The sequence below is a fragment of the Rhinatrema bivittatum genome, chromosome 15 (genome assembly GCF_901001135.1).
Source record: "Rhinatrema bivittatum chromosome 15, aRhiBiv1.1, whole genome shotgun sequence".
Taxonomy (NCBI): domain Eukaryota; kingdom Metazoa; phylum Chordata; class Amphibia; order Gymnophiona; family Rhinatrematidae; genus Rhinatrema; species Rhinatrema bivittatum.
This window is the reverse complement of record NC_042629.1, coordinates 36,236,260-36,250,857: the sequence shown is the minus strand read 5'-3', so window position 1 is coordinate 36,250,857 and position 14,598 is coordinate 36,236,260.

Below are 14,598 nucleotides of genomic sequence, written 5' to 3'. Positions count from 1 at the left end.
TGACAATGGATCCAGCACAGCGCTCCCTCCCACCTGTGGCAATGGATCCAGCACAGCGCTCCCTTCCACCTGTGACAATGGATCCAGCACAGCGCTCCCTCCCACCTGTGACAATGGATTCAGCACAGCGCTCCCTCCCACCTGTGACAATGGATCCAGCACAGCGCTCCCTCCCTCCTATCTGTGGCAATGGATCCAGCACAGCGCTCCCTCCCACCTGTGACAATGGATCCAGCACAGCGCTCCCTCCCAACTGTGACAATGGATCCAGCACAGCGCTCCCTCCCACCTGTGACAATGGATCCAGCACAGCGCTCCCTCCCTCCTGTGACAATGGATCCAGCACAGCGCTCCCTCCCAACTGTGACAATGGATCCAGCACAGCGCTCCCTCCCACCTGTGACAATGGATCCAGCACAGCGCTCCCTCCCACCTGTGACAATGGATTCAGCACAGCGCTCCCTCCCACCTGTGACAATGGATCCAGCACAGCGCTCCCTCCCACCTGTGGCAATGGATCCAGCACAGCGCTCCCTCCCACCTGTGGCAATGGATCCAGCACAGCGCTCCCTCCCTCCTGTGACAATGGATCCAGCACAGCGCTCCCTCCCACCTGTGGCAATGGATCCAGCACAGCGCTCCCTCCCTCCTGTGACAATGGATCCAGCACAGCGCTCCCTCCCACCTGTGGCAATGGATCCAGCACAGCGCTCCCTCCCACCTGTGACAATGAATCCAGCACAGCGCTCCCTCCCACCTGTGACAATGGATCCAGCACAGCGCTCCCTCCCTCCTGTGACAATGGATCCAGCACAGCGCTCCCTCCCACCTGTGGCAATGAATCCAGCACAGCGCTCCCTCCCACCTGTGGCAATGGATCCAGCACAGCGCTCCCTCCCACCTGTGACAATGGATCCAGCACAGTGCTCCCTCCCTCCTGTGACAATGGATCCAGCACAGCGCTCCCCCCTGTGACAATGGATCCAGCACAGCGCTCCCTCCCACCTGTGACAATGGATCCAGCACATGCTCCCTCCCACCTGTGACAATGGATCCAGCACAGCGCTCCCTCTCACCTGTGGCAATGGATCCAGCACAGCGCTCCCTCCCTCCTGTGACAATGGATCCAGCACAGCGCTCCCTCCCACCTGTGACAATGGATCCAGCACAGCGCTCCCTCCCACCTGTGACAATGGATTCAGCACAGCGCTCCCTCCCACCTGTGACAATGGATCCAGCACAGCGCTCCCTCCCTCCTATCTGTGGCAATGGATCCAGCACAGCGCTCCCTCCCTCCTGTGACAATGGATCCAGAACCAGTGCTCCCATTTTTGGTGGTTTTGGCTCTGGTACAGCACCCCTTTGGACCTTATGTTGACAGGATTTTACCACCCCCAAAATCCTTGCACTCTAGGTGATCACCTAGTTTGGCTAATGGAAGCACCGGTCCTAGATACGAGTCTTTCCCAGTAAATCTGTGGATCTGTGATCCCTTGATCCAACCCTCAGGGTCCCATCTTTAGTTTTTGCTAGCATGTGAAAGCCTCCCTAAGTTGTTGTGAAGTATGGAGCCTTCTTTCCATTTTAATTCCCTGTTCAAATACTTGGGATCCAAATGCTTGATCTTGAATTCTCCAAATTTTCCTGTCTTCTGCTTCTCTATTGTACTGGTTAAGAACCTCCTGGATTCTCCTCTCTATCTGCTGTGTTTAAACACAATATTTATTTATTTAGAAACACTTATTTACTGCCTATAGCATAACATCTGACCTAAGTGCTGTACAATATCTCCCTCCTCCTTACTTCCTCTTCATCTAGTGGATACTGGAGGGGAATCCTCTTTCCTTCTTCCTTATTTGCCAGATGGACAAAGGAATATCTTGGACTAATGATAGTAGGATCCCTCAATAAATGTCTTCTCTGACTCCTCTCTTGGCGGCTGGAAAGGTGGATAAAAATTTCCTCTCACATCACAAAAACATCTCGGGATACTTAAGAACAAGAATCAGTTTAGATACTTCATCAGCCAATTGGATGCGGGTTGCGAACCACTCTCTTTACTTTCTAAAACCCCTCAGCCAAGGCTTTGGCACGTTACTTAGAAAAATTAAAAGGATGAAAGGAAATGCCCCTCCTCTCCTGAAACTAAAAATGCACTCAGAACACTAGGGAGTTATTTGCTTTAATCAAAGCAGGAGCAAACCAGCACTGCAGCCTCATTTCTCTTCTCTGCACTGTCCTTACCCAACTACTAGGCCATAGTCCTTTAAAAGAGATCCCAGTGGAACCCTACGGAAGGGCACAAAGGCAACTGCAAGAGCGGAGTCGTTGGCTAGAAGCTTTGGAAGGAAGTACAAATAGCCGACAAGCTCTTCCGTTGATCAGAAGTTATGAAAGTGAGCACGGACAACTGGGTCAGCTCATCCGTAGACTATAGCCTAACAAGTGAGTGCAGGCCTCTACCACTGACTAACTATCTCCATGTTTCCCCATTATTCTGAGGAAATGGAAACTGGGCCACAGCATCCCTAGTTATGTTGGCCGTGTGGATTATTACTAACAGGCCGATACACTGTTAACCCGCGTTTGGACGCACGTTTGTGAAGCGCTAGCTTTACCCCTTATTCAGTAAGGGGTAATAGCGCGTCGAAAATGCATGTGGCCCTATTAGGTATTCCCGTGCGATTCAGTAAGCAAAATGTGCAGCCAAGTCGCACATTTTACTTTCAGAAGTTAGCGCCTACGCAAAAGTGGGCGTTAATTTCTCTCGGCGATATTAAGTCAGAGGTCCCAAAAGTTAAAATAATTAAAAATTTTAAAAAAAAATTTAAAATCGGCCCACGGCTCGCAGGTTGAAAACCGGATGCGCAATTTTGCTGGCATCCGGTTTCCGAACCCATGGCTGTCAGCGGGTTTGAGAACCGACGCCGGCAAAATTGAGCGTCGGCTGTCAAACCCGCTGACAGCCGACGCTCCTGTCAAAAAAGAGGCGCTAGGGACGTTCTAGTGTCCCTAGCGCCTCTTTTTACCGCGGGCCCTAATTTGAATATTTTTATTTACTGAATCGCGCGCACAGGAGAGCGGGCTCTCCCGCGATTTTTACTGTACCGGCCTGAAAGTTTGGTGGTAAGACATGGAGAGGATCTGGATGTCAGACTATGGGACTTGTAAGAACCAAAGAGAACGGCAACAAAGGCCTACAATAACTGTCAGTAGAAGTGCTGGAAGCCAGCACTCACGTGCTTGGGACAGATTTAGAGGGCAGCGGTAGGAATGGGGTTGACAGGATGAGTAGAATACAATGGGGGTTCACTGGTGTTGGGGTTTAAGTATTGGAGTTTATGTGCTCATTTACCCAAGTGGTAGAGAACCGGAGTGCAAAAACACTGGGCGGACTGAATGGGTCATCTACTACGTTAACAACTTAATATTTTAATTGAAATCAATAATTTGTTTGTTTTTGCCAGAACTGAAAAACACATTGTTCTCTTGGGTTTTAAATGTGATCAAAAAAGGAAGTCTGAGAGAGGGAGACTTCTTTATTGAAAGGGTAGTGGATGCCTTGAATCTCTTTCCAGCGGAGGTTACAGCTATCAAGAGCCTGCAAGCCTACTTGGAACAGAGCCAGAGAGCAGCAGTTGGGTCAAGAGGCAGAGCTGACTAGAGATCAGTCTGTAGTGACTTGGCAGACAGGGGCAACTGGGTAGACTGAATGGACCAAGAGGCCCTTATCTACTACAAGTTGCTATTCTATGCTAAGTTATTTTATTATGAGGTAGATATTGAGCCGCTCTGTGGCTCAACTAGTTAGCCAGATAAACGTATCCAGCTAATTTATCCTATATATTCAACGGCGTGGCCATGCCACTGAATATATCCAGCTATCTTAAAGTTAGCCAGATAAGTATAGAACAGCCCTATGGGCCGACCAGACTTAACCAGATAAGTTATCCAGCTAACTCTGAATATCCAAGTTAGCCAGATAACCTGTCTAGCTAAGTGCTTGATTCATCAAGGCGTTTTCCCATAAACACAGAATGGGAGAAAAGCCTTAGTGAATCAGGCAGTAAGTTGGCTCCTCCCTGGAGTGCCCTGGCTCCACCCACCACTAAGCCAGCTAACTGTTTAGCCAGATAACTATTTATTTGCCTAAGTAGTGGCCATTCAGTGAGGCTGGATATTTAGTCGTGGCTACTTAACCAGGTAAATAGTGCTGAATATTGCCCTCTATACTACCACAACATATATATATATAGAGAGAGAGAGAGAGAGAGAGAGAGGGAGAGAGAGAGATTTAGCCTTGCCGTTTTCTCCTGCTTGATAGGAATTACAGCTCAATTAGAACTGGTCCCTGGTGGGTTATGGTGCTGTTTCTTCAGTCACTCCCAACTCATTTAGCCCCATCATTGCAGCCACAGTCCTGGGCCGGGGAACCACGCCTCAGGGCTCCTTCCAGAACCCTGCAATCCTGGGTCCTAGTTGTCACCATTGCACGATGGCTGGGATTCTCTCCCTTCCAGGGACTGTGAATGTTGCTTCTGCAGCATCAGCAGTTCTGTCTGATGCAGGGAGAGGAAGACCTGACCCTGGATTTGAACCCACTGTGCCACTGGGCCGGCCTGAAAAAAATCATTTCTAATCCTTTATCTACTGCAGGTTATAATCTAATCCAGTCCTTGGGACTGTTCTAGCCAGTTTGTTTTCAGGATATTCCTAACAAATATGCATTAAATATATTTGCATGCATCAGCCTAATGTGTTGGAGCCAATGTATGCAAAGATATCTCATGCATATTCATTAGAGATGGCCTGAAAACCAGTGTGGCTAGAAGAGTTCCAAAGATTGTAGGTCGACAGTCACATCCCAAGCCTGTTTTGGCTAGCATGACACGCTGCGCACTGACACAATAGCATCCTAACAGATGGCCGTCATGACTGCAAGCGAGAAGCCATGTGTCAGCATCGAGAAATGTTTCTGGAGGGCAGGCTCTTCATCAGCAGTTTTGGAACAGCCAGGCTTCCCGTGCTTCTTAATCCTTCAGAGTAAGGATAAACTAAAAAATCACATTTATGGACCCAGCTCATCATCTGGATATTCATCCATGGCTGGGTTTATTGGTTCATGATCAAAGATCAAAGTGAGTCCTAATCTCTACAAGAAATAGACTTCCCTTAGACTTGTTTGCATGCATGTTTGTCTTGCCTAGCTGGTAAGCTCCATGGAGCAGGTACTGTCTCCATATGTGTGTCTGTACAGGGCTGCGAGTTGGTAGCAAGAAAATAAACGACAAAACTTCCTATGGTATCAGGGTCCTATTACTGCCACCAAACTACAGGCAAAAGCTATACTTTTGACCCCCATTTCCATTTCACATTGTCTGCATCTCTCTCAAAATGATAGGTTTCAGTTCCGCATGCTTTATTCTCTTCATTATTACAAGCCAAAGGTTTTGTTTAGGACATTGCAGGCTAGCAAGGCTTTCTAACTTCTCCGTGCGTGTACACTCACACACACACACACACGCACACACACACACACACACGGTTCTGTTACATATGGTGTGACATATGTTTCTTCCACAGATAATGGAGGCTTTCAGCTGACATAAGCTGTGTGAGGGCACTCCCAGCTATTTCATGTTATCTTATTTCTGGTTCAGCAGAAGCCGCCGCTTGGGCAAGGGCTCCCAGATCACGGAGCGTTATGAGAATGGAGATGTGGATGGGCGCTAGGCAGCAGAAAGCCGATGTCATGCTTCCGAGGCAGGCAGCTTCAAAAGCTAGAAATGTGCAAGGCAAAGCAACAGGAGGAGGGGGAGGGGGACGGGGGCCATTGCTCCCTCACTTTGGAGTGCTGGCAGGTCTGGGAAAGATGGGGGGCCAGCTTGCTCCGTTTTCATCGGCTCTTCTAATGTCTTCCTAGCCATGCTGGCACTGGTGGCAGGCTGAGGTGGGTCACAGCGTGACAAATTTGGAGAGGATGTACTGGATGCAGAAAAACAGGTTGGGGCTTTTTCTGTGCTGGGGGTAGCAGGCTTGCCTTTGGTTATTTAGCTTAAAAAAGACATTTTGGCACTGACTGCTAACTCTTGTGTGGGAGACTGCATACAGAACCCAGAGGAAGCAGCCCTTTGCGCGTTGTTCCCTGTATTTAGAGGTGGATGCCAGTTTAGAATGAAAATACAGAGGAGGCAAGGCACAAGAACTGCGGTGGGCAGATGTATAAACAACAGGTTCATTATAATATATATTCCTTATACAGTTCTCTACAATAAGCAAGCCAATGAACGCATCTGTATTTGAACACAAGCGTGACTATCATTGCCCATGGGCTATCGGGGCCCGGGGCCATAACCTGCGTCTGCAGGGAGGGGGAGGGGATGTGGGGGACAGCTTTAAAGGGCAGGGAGTGTTCCCAGTTTGGGGCAGAGGGGTCCAATGGAGGTGAGAAGAGCTTTCAAGGGGTCAGAGGATGTGTGGAGACTTTTGGAGGCATGGAGGAAATGTGTGGGGGGTATCAGGAATTTGGGGAGAGCTTTTGGGGGTTGAGGGATGTGAGGCAAGCTTTCTGGGGGAGGGGATGCCCAGAACTCTAGGGACTGAGGAGAGGGAAGATCAAAATGTGAAAGGGGGCAGGGAGAGAGAGAATACAGGTGATAAAAGGGAGGGAAAGGACAGAGGATCCAAGATAGAGGGAGATAGGACCCAGAAGGAGAGGGAAAGGGTGCAAGGAGAAGGAGAGGGAGAATCAGGGACTGAGGGAGAGAGGGCTGGGAGAAGGAGGGAGAGATTACCCTGGATAGGGAGAGGGAGAAAGGATTGAGGAGGAAAGAAGAATGAAGGGGGACTGGTTATTGGGTGGAGGGAGAGGGAGAAAGGACCCATGATGGGAGAAAGGAGGAGGGCGAGAGGACTGGGGATGGGGTGTGAGAGAGAGGATCCTGAATTTGGGGAAATGGGAAAAAGAGAGATCCAGGGCAGGTAATGGAGGAGAACCGGGGAAAGGAGCGCAGGAGACCTCGGGGTCTCCTCGTGAGAGGAGAGGAAAGCAGAGAGCAGCCCCAGCGGCTCTGAGGAATCCCCTCTGCAGCAGGAAGAGGAAAACCAGAAAGGGGAGACAGGGAGAAAGAAAGAGAAAGCAAAGGGAGAGAAAGGACTGAGAGAGAAAAAAGAATGACACCCAGGAGAGCAAGAAAACAAAAATATGAGCAGAGACTGAGAAAACAAGAGCCACGCTGAGCCAGAAAATCAAGCCAAGCACACAAAGGCTGGAAACCCTTCTAGTGCCTGACAGAGCATATTAATAGCTCATCACTGTAAAATATCCTGGGATCCAGTTCAAACTGTCTCCCTCCCAGAACTGACAAGATGATAATAACCGGAGACTGTGCTGACTGCTTTAACTATTCCTGATGTGCAGCCTCTCAGTGCAAGTGGTCAGCACACTCAGTACCAGGGAGCAGTCCCGACTCACTCCTGCAACTCTGGCATACATTCTCCAAAAACCTCCAGAGCCTAAGGCTTTTGGATGGCATAAACCAAGCTAACATTCGACAATGGGTTTGGTATTCCAAAATTAAAAATGTTTCAGAGCAAATGTGGCAATTGGTGCAGTGCTTTCAGGGATAAAATCCATGCAGCAGCTACTGGAACATATCAAGGGGGACTGGATCCTCGCCGGTACAGCCTTCAGGGATCCTCTTAATCCTTCGACAGGTGTTTAAGGTTCCCTACCTAGATGACGGGCTCCCTGGCATTCAAGGACCCTGAATCTCCAATGCTTGAATCCCACCAACGCACCTCCTTCCTGCTGGACCCTGAGGTTCTCCTGCCTTCTCTCTGCGCAGAAAATCAGTTACCCCCCAAAGGGGCACCCGGCACTCTCCTTTCACCGGTCCTGGGCAGATCCGATTAAGGCTCTCCATACCCCATAAAAGGACAAAGCCACCCTCGGTGTCAGGATACTCTTCACCCCTAGCACTGGGACCCTCAGGAGCAGCTACTGCAACAGGATATTGGGAGCTATGTGGGTGGCCCTCTCTACTCATTCAAATCTCTGGTGCACTGGGTCAGAAGAGAGACCGTCACCCCCTTCACTGGCCTTTCTCACCCTTAACTCGTACCCCTTCTAAACAGAATGTCCTCGGGCTGCTCTACCCCCCACTGTGGCCACTCATCTATAGGGGAAGGCCATAGCAAATGGTTTAGTCCAAAACACTACTCTGTCCCCCGCTGGGAGGGAAGGCACCAGAGCTGAATTTATAACTGTGGCACCCCCAGGTCCCCTCAATAACTGAAAGTCATCAGAGCTATGGGAAGAGCTCCCCCTGCTCGAGATCCTTCTCCTCTCCTAGTGCTCCCCCCTCATTCTGGAGAGCAGCCCAGCCCTACAGCAACTCCATCTTCACTGCGCGGCCCTGTCCCCTCAGAGTAACAGGAAGCCCGTGCGGAAGGAGGGAATGGGGGGGCCTAGGGCCTGTCAGCGCAAAGGGCTTGCAGGTCCCCTGCCAGATTTTCATGGTTGGCGTTTCTCTAGGGGCTGGGCTGCCCTACAAGACCAGTGGCGCTGCATCTGACAAAGTGGACTCTGTCCTGGAAAGCTCCTGCCTCGATAAATGGGTTCGTCTATAAGGTGCCACCCGCCTCTTGTCACTTTTGCTACACAGTGAATGCTGGCCAGGGGACTAGAACCAGAGCCATCTCCAGGGCCACAACTCTGTGCTGTCCATCCAGCTCTTAGGACTAATGTCAGGGCCGCTGCAAGGGTATCAGAACTTTCAATCTTGTGCCCTCCCCTTCACACCATCTGCCTGTTGGCAGTGGCTCCCTTCTCTTGCCCCAGTCAGCCTCCACGTCTCACTCTCCTCTCACCCTCTGCCAAGTCCTGCATGCCCCCTCCTTTTTGCTCCTGTCCAGAGTGCCCAGTGTCGCCCTGTCCAGCATCTTCTCTCCCCAGTAAACTCCTCTTTCATCTCTTCCCTCCCTGTTCACACCCCAATCTCGTTGCTCCCTTTTCACAGTGCCCAGAATCCTTTCTCTTCAGCCCCCTCCCTGACCAGAGTGGTCTCTCCCCACCCCTCGCCAGCTTCACCTGCCCAGCACCCTCCCTCCACAAGTCCCCCACCCACCTAGTTTCCTCTCTATCTCCCCTCTACCCCCCCCCCCCACACACACACACTCACATCTGCCCACATCTGCCCAGCATCCATTCCTTTCTCTCTTGTGCTGCTGTGACTTAAAACTGGGCAGACAGTATCTGGAGGTTTATGCCGCCCTTCCCAAATTTTGGAGCCCTAGGTGACCGACTATTTTGCCTAATGGGAGAACTGACCCTGCCTAATGTCCTACCCTGTGAATGTCACGGCAGGCTGCCAAGATCCTTAATACTGCTTGCTCTAGGTAGAGTTAGAGCTGGATGTTTGTGATGGGGCAGTTTGCAGGCTATATATATATATTTTTTTTTTTTTTTTCTGACAGCAGTTAAGACCATGTCCACTTTATTTTCCAACGCTTTTGTTCATTCTGAACTATTTTAGAGCTTTGCAACATAGTCTGTAACAGCTATTTCCCTTGAATTTTAATGTAAATTTTTTTTGATCTGTTTCTTTCTGTCTCCTGGTTCTCCCATTTCCATATTTATTGTTTTTTTTCCTAATGCTATTGTATATGCTTACATAATTTTCCTATTTTTTCATTATCATATTTCATGACATATAATTTTATTCAAATAACAGCTAAAAGACTACAAAAATGAAGACTAGATTTTAGAGATTTTCAGATTCCTAGTTTATCCACTACTAGCATCTGCTTAAATGACTGTGCATGACATATGGAATCCTATCTGTACGTTCTTCCCAAGTTATCAAGTCACAGATTTTTCAGATTGAGAGTCACAGTCTGGGTAAAGGGGAGGGTGAGACAAGGCAGTGGCCTGGGACTCAGAATATACTGCAGGCCCCACATGGTCTCAGATCAGACCTGCCACTAACTACCTTTCAGGGCAGACCACGTTACTACTCACATACACCTCGATGGAATATCAGTATATTGAAATGAACACATTTAAGCTTCATCTTTGGGTCCCACGTACCCTGGATGTTTTGGTAGATTTTGCCCTTGGAGGAGGGGACGAACCCAAAAGTCTGACCCCTGATGACAGCCATCTACCAGCAGAGACACACATGGGATGTAAGAACGATGGATCCCAGCCTGCAAGTGTTGCCCTCTACATGCTCTACTCTGCATCAGATAATTGTAAATCTTTTCTTTTTTTTTGTGTTGTTGTTGTTCACTACACACAACTTCATTCTTTTTCCTCTTCCATTTTCAGAGTGAACGAACAGCGCTGACAGCAGGTACCAGTCTGACTGCCACTGAAAACCCCAAGCCCTCTGGGCAGTGGTGGTCAAGCTTCTGTCACTGATGGGCCTCCAGCCTGAACGGGAAGGACCACATTTAGAGAGAGCCTGCTCAAATGCCCATTCGTAGCCCAGTACCGCCTATTCAGCTTTCATAGGCTGCTGAATGGTTATGGGCATATCGACCTTCTGGCTAAGATCCAAGCACAGGGCCTGAGGTCTTTTGGCTGAGGTTGAGAGCTTGTAAAATATGGAGAGGTTAACATCCAGCTCTCTGACCCCACAGTGTCCCCACCAGGGACATGCTGATGAGTCAACATTTGCCAAAGCGGGGCAACTACATCTTCAGCTTATAAAAAAATAAACATCAACAAAACTGAACTGCAGTGCAACAATAGTGAACTTCACTCACTATTAGCCCAGATGGCAATGATTTATTTATTTACTTATGGCCTACATTTATACAACTGCCTCTCCAGCCAACGGCTCTAGGTTGGGAATAAGCCATGCAACGTAAAATACAATTAAAAAAAAAACCCCAGGCATCATACACAATCATTATACAGATAATAAAAACCCTAATATCATAAATAGCAATACAGGGATACTTTTAATAAGAGCGACCGCAAGGATACAAAACAGACATCATCGTACAATCTGTTAGAAGGAGAATGCTTGCTTTCTGATATTCACGAGTCTGACCTCCTTCCTTTATTGAGGAAACTTCCAACAGGGTCTCCAGTGAGAAGCGAAGACCTAGCAAGCCCGGCGTGCTTTCAGATGCTGAGGGGCCATACGTTGCTTCTTGCTGCATTGTACCCATCCCCGCAGTCAGTTGTCGTAAGAGCACCATTCGTTCACAGTTCGTCATCTCAGGGGTGAGTGAAATTACAGCCTGTGTCATTGGGAAAGGAAGATTAGGGGCTGCTGCTGATTAATGAGGCTGTTTTGCTGTTATGCACTCAGCAGGGCTCTCCCAGGCTGCAATTTGCCCAGCTCAGCCTCACAGTGAAGCCACAACAATGTCATAAAAAAAAAAACAGGGAGCGGCCTCCTGTAGAGGGCGCTGTCTCACCAGAGATAGGAGCAGGGGTGCAGAGCAGGCAAAAGGCAGGAGATGGCTCCTATCAGGTCTTACTTTCTGCAGGGATTTTTTGCTCTTTTTTTTTTTTTCGTGGGAGGTGGGGAATGGTGGGTGAGGAGGGAGGGGCTTAGGGAGTACAGATTTCAGGTGTCCATATTGATATACCAGCTTAAGGGCAGAGGACAAATATAAACACTGTGACATTTATTTTTGTGGGTTTTTAAAAAAAAAAAAATATCATTTGATGAATGCAATAAAGCTCCCCGCTGAGCACACGGTGGTAGAATATCAGCCCGTCTCAAATGGTTGAATTCTCAGCTTTTCCTTGTGGCTCACCAGAAACCTGAAACATCACCAGCAAAACACATCCAGCCTGCCATGCCTTCTTCCTTAAGCACAATATACTGTATATACTATTGGAGAATAAACAAGATTTCCAGTGCAGGGAAAATACTCTACAGGGAATAGTTAGTAACTGATTATTGAGCTACAGTGAAATTACTGAGTGGCCGGCATGATACAAATTAGCATCTGTGCAGCATTTTCTTCCAAGCACGACTCCCAGACATTTACACTCTGGGGACTTCAGCATCTTATATGAAGCCACCTCTGGAAAAGAGGAAGCAACATTATAGTTGGTGGCCAGTGAGGGCCGCATATACCCCCCAGGCGCAAGGAAGTACGGAGACTTGCCCAGGGGCACGGCAGCCTTGCTGGATGCATCCAGGGAGCACTGAATCTGTTAAATATGACCAGCAGCATATCAGGGCAGTGGCAAGCAATACAGTATGACTCCTTGATGGAAATCTTAGCCTGGGGGAGAAGAGAATCTCTTTTTTCCCCATTCCTTTTTATTATTAGCTTACTTTGAGGAGTCTGACAAGTGTGTTGGGTTGTTTTTTACTCTGTGCATACCGGTGGATCATGGCCACACATATCCAACCTCAGCAGAGCAAGGAAGGAAGGGGCAACCATCCCTGTGCAGGGATTTCCCAGCGCTTTTCAGTGTCAGGCTACTGAAAATGTCCTGAACCTCATCAGGTTCCAAACTGCATCGCTGTAGGTCCACGGCGGGCCTCTTCCCCAAGTGGGAACCCGATTGGTGCAGATTAGTGGGAGTTCTGATGCTCCAGACTGACAGATTGAACCAGCTCGCTAAACGCTTTTAACAGGCCTTCAAAAGCACTGAAAAATACAAGGGTTCTACAGGTTAGTTCAGTGCATTAATGAACCAGAACTCACTGTATTCGATTTCATCGCTGCATTTGCGGGTTGAGGATGGGATGGCAACATATACAATTATTCTTTTAATTATTGCCCACATCGGGGTGGAACCCAAACCCAGGTGTATGTGGTGTCAGGGGGTGAGAGTGTGCTGTAGATCTGGGTGTTGGGAGGAGGGGGAAATAAATGTCTACATTTGTCATGGGATAAAAGTAAAATGCTCTCTGCACCAGGGAATACATTTTCTCTGTGCGTGTGTGAGGTTGAGCTGTGCGTGCCTTTCAATGCGCAGGAGGGTCTTTTGTGTAGGCGGGTGTGCCTGGAAAGCAGAGCCATAGTATGCCTAAGGCCAATATGGCCACGGCCATAGGCACCGCTATCCAAAAGGCGCCTTAGTGCCGCCACCATGAGGGGGCCTCAGTGAGTGGAAAAGCAGCGCTGCCCGCCGGCCACGCTGAGGATTCTGGCGGAGCCGTGCTGCTTTTCGAGTCAGTATCGGAATCAGGGTGCAGCCAAAAATGGACGAAGCCTCATTGGTGGCAGCGGGACGACGCATGATTTCCATAATTTGCTGCACCCCCCCCCCCCCCCCCCCCCCCCGCAGGGTGCTTTCGCGATCCCCTCATTCACCTCCCCACGAATGGAAGGATCTCGGCCTTGCAGCGCGGGCTGCTTCCACCACCTGACGACGTCATTCGGGCACCGGCAGCCGGGAGTGAGGAAGCAGCCCGCGCTGCAAGGCCGAGATCCTTCCATTCTTCAGGAGAAGGGAGGGTGAATGAGGGGATCGCGGTAGGATCCCGCGGGGGTGAGCAGCATTAAGGAAATCATGCACCTGCCATGACAATTTTAGGGTTTCTGGAAATCAAAAGTTCCCAGATATGGATAACTGGCGATTTTTAAAATCCTTATTAGGTCTAATTATTGGGTATTATTCAATGTGTTATTGGAAATAATTTATTGATGTTTGGAAAATTTTTATGTGAGTTGTTACCTAATAAATGCTATTCTATTCATTAGTTTTGAATTCTTTTTATCAGTATGGTTTTACTAATTTTGTTTTATGAGAAATGGTAATGCTTCTGATTTTTTGGTTGTTGTGGTTCATATAGAATTTGGCTTGTTGTGGTTTCCAGTTCAGTTTTTGCCTGTACATTTCTATTTATATTTGATGGTCTCTTTATTCTTTATTTGAGGGTCTATCTGTGTTTTGCATGAGTGACTGCGTAAGCTATTCCAATAGTGTGCAGTTTGTATGTAGCAGCTTGGCTTGTTCTGTTCTCCTAATAGGGGGTGTATTGGTGTTTTAGGCCTGGTGTAATATTTGCAGTGTTACCTTTCATAGGTAGAGTTGTTGCTGTTTGAGTGCTGACAGTTAGTGTTGTTTTGATACAGAAAGTTTATTGCATTGTAATTCTGTTTTCTTGTGGCTCTCTGAGGGTCATGCCCATGCCCAAGATGCATTACAGTAGGCCTAATATCATATGAGTTCCAAGTGTCTCTTGGGTTTTCTGGTTGACACCACAGCAGTGCATGTAAATATAATATACGTATTGTAAGTGATATTTTTACCTCTGAAGACTGTGCTTTGAATGTCCTATTTCATGTAAAATCTGTTATTATAAATGCATAATGTTTGTGTGCGAAGAAGGTGTGATGAGGTGGGGGTACAAGGTTGTACGGTTTTCCTAGGGCGACTAATACCCTTGCACTGGCCATGGGCATTATTGTACAAACATTTAACAGAGTCTCCCAACTCATGGTGTTATGCGCTGTGTAATGGGCGAGGATGCAGTTTTTCACTTGGCCATAGGCACCACATTGCCTGGCTACGGCTCTGCTGGAATGGGCCTCATGAGCATAAGTTTGTATATTTGAGGGGATGAGGGGATGGGGTTTGCGTGCTCTGTGGGATTGTGTGTATTTTAGGGC